Source organism: Oncorhynchus masou, chromosome 27, assembly GCF_036934945.1.
Source record: "Oncorhynchus masou masou isolate Uvic2021 chromosome 27, UVic_Omas_1.1, whole genome shotgun sequence".
Lineage (NCBI taxonomy): Eukaryota > Metazoa > Chordata > Actinopteri > Salmoniformes > Salmonidae > Oncorhynchus > Oncorhynchus masou.
The window spans coordinates 8,495,348-8,498,085 of NC_088238.1; the positions used below are offsets into that span (position 1 = coordinate 8,495,348).

The 2,738-nt window shown below is 49.1% G+C and overlaps 1 protein-coding gene across 1 annotated transcript in view; it reads right to left on the bottom strand.

Moving 5' to 3' along the window:
• Positions 1-2,355, bottom strand: part of LOC135515264 (thyrotropin-releasing hormone-degrading ectoenzyme-like) — a 74,019-nt gene extending 71,664 nt beyond the window's left edge. Inside the window, exon 1 of the mRNA XM_064938961.1 lies at positions 2,307-2,355. The gene's annotated coding sequence lies outside the window, so the exon portion shown is untranslated. The remainder of the gene's footprint in view (positions 1-2,306) is intronic.
• Positions 2,356-2,738: the final 383 nt, after the last annotated feature.

The following is a 2,738-nucleotide window of genomic DNA, read 5'->3' on the forward strand; positions in this document are numbered from 1 at the left end:
CCAATAGGGGCGGCAGGTAGCCAATAGGGTGCGGCAGGTAGCCCATAGGGGGCGGCAGGTAGCCAATAGGGGGCGGCAGGTAGCCCATAGGGGGCGTCAGGTAGCCAATAGGGGGCGGCAGGTAGCCCATAGGGGGCGGCAGGTAGCCAATAGGGGGCGGCAGGTAGCCAATAGGGGCGGCAGGTAGCCAATAGGGGGCGGCAGGTAGCCCATAGGGGGCGGCAGGTAGCCAATAGGGGGCGGCAGGTAGCCAATAGGGGGCGGCAGGTAGCCAATAGTGGGTGGCAGGTAGCCAATAGGGGGCGGCAGGTAGCCAATAGGGGGCGGCAGGTAGCCCTTAGGGGGCGGCAGGTAGCCAATAGGGGGCGGCAGGTAGCCAATAGGGGGCGGCAGGTAGCCAATAGTGGGTGGCAGGTAGCCAATAGGGGGCGGCAGGTAGCCAATAGGGGGCGGCAGGTAGCCAATAGGGGGCGGCAGGTAGCCAATAGGGGCGGCAGGTGGCCTAGTGGTTCGAGCGTTGGGCCGATAACCGAAAGGTTGCTGGATCGAATCCCTGAGCTGACAAAAGTAAAAAATATGTCGTTCTACCCCTGAACAAGGCAGTGAACCCACTGTGTCCCAGCAGGCTGTCATTGTAAATAAGAATTTGTTCTTATTAACTGACTTACCTAGTTAAATAAAGAATTACATTCAAATAGGGCTTGAGTCAAAAGTAGTCTTAATATAGGGAATAGGGTGCGATTTAGGACACAGCCAGCCACGGAGATAGATACACCTGTGATACAGAGCGTAGCCGGAGTGGTTTGTAATTAAAGACAAAGACAGGGGACTTGTGGCTCTCGGTGACACAGTAATTCACTGGCACCTAATTCAACGGTGACTGTAGCCTCTAAATCTGCAGGCCGAACACGTTGTCACGCGTTCCTCTGTTTAATCATGCATGGGCCCTTGGTTCACGACGCACGCACCCACAAGGACAGAGACTCAAACACACATTAGGACAAATTCAGAGAGGAGACATGGAAGACTGATTACTTTGCAATGGATACGCAGCAGGAACACTACTGTAAAATAGCTGGTGTATATTGGATATGCAGCAGGAACACTACTGTAAAATAGCTGGTGTATGTTCGATATGCACTATGGCTGTCCTCTGGCAGTCTCTATGGGGGTGCCACAGGGTTCAATTCTCGGGCCGACTCTTTTCTCTGTATATATCAATGATGTTGCTCTTGCTGCGGGTGATTCCCTGATCCACCTCTACGCAGACAATACCATTCTGTATACTTCCGGCCCTTCCTTGGACACTGTGCTATCTAACCTCCAAACGAGCTTCAAAACTATACAACACTCCTTCCGTGGCCTCCAACTGCTCTTAAACGCTAGTAAAACCAAATGCATGCTTTTCAACCGTTCGCTGCCTGCACACGCACGCCCGACTAGCATCACCACCCTGGATGGTTCCGACCTAGAATATGTGGACATCTATAAGTACCTAGGTTTCTGGCTAGACTGTAAACTCTCCTTCCAGACTCATATCAAACATCTCCAATCTAAAATCAAATCTAGAGTCGGCTTTCTATTCCGCAACAAAGCCTCCTTCACTCACGCCGCCAAAATTACCCTAGTACCTCTAGTGGTTACCATGGTTGTGGTGATACCTCTAGTGGTTACCATGGCTGTGGTGATACCTCTAGTGGTTACTATGGTTGTGGTGATACCTCTAGTGGTTACCATGGTTGTGGTGATACCTCTAGTGGTTACTATGGCTGTAGTGATACCTCTAGTGGTTACCATGGCTGTGGTGATACCTCTAGTGGTTACCATGGTTGTGGTGATACCTCTAATAGTTACTATGGTTGTCGTGATACCTCTAGTGGTTACTATGGTTGTGGTGATACCTCTAGTGGTTACTATGGCTGTGGTGATACCTCTAGTGGTTACCATGGTTACCATGGTTGTGGTGATACCTCTAGTGGTTACCATGGTTGTGGTGATACCTCTAATAGTTACTATGGTTGTTGTGATACCTCTAGTGGTTACTATGGTTGTGGTGATACCTCTAGTGGTTACTATGGCTGTGGTGATACCTCTAGTGGTTACCATGGCTGTGGTGATACCTCTAGTGGTTACCATGGTTGTGGTGATACCTCTAGTGGTTACCATGGCTGTGGTGATACCTCTAGTGGTTACTATGGCTGTGGTGATACCTCTAGTGGTTACCATGGTTGTGGTGATACCTCTAGTGGTTACCATGGTTGTGGTGTGGATGAGAGCAGATGTGAAGAGAGGCAGTTAGAAGATACCTGTTTTATTGGAGATCCAGAGGATGACTTCCGATGATTTGTAAGTCGAATTCCCCACTGCTAAAGTCAGAGGAATCTGCCACTGTAGACTAGAGGGGATAGGTGGGAGGGGATAGGTGGGAGGGGAGAGGATGGAGAGAGAGTGGGGAGAGAGAGAGAGAGAGAGAGAGAGAGAGAGAGAGAGAGAGAGAGAGAGAGAGAGAGAGAGAGAGAGAGAGAGAGAGAGAGAAAGAGAGAATAGTAAAATTCCACAGTGTTCCATCACAGCAGCAAGATGTGTGACCCGTTGCCACAAGAAAAGGTCAACCAGTGAAGAACAAACACCACTGTAAATACAACCCATATTAATGTTTATTTATTTACTTTTGTACTTTAACTATTTGCACATCATTACAACACTGTATATATACAAGATATGACATGTAATATGTC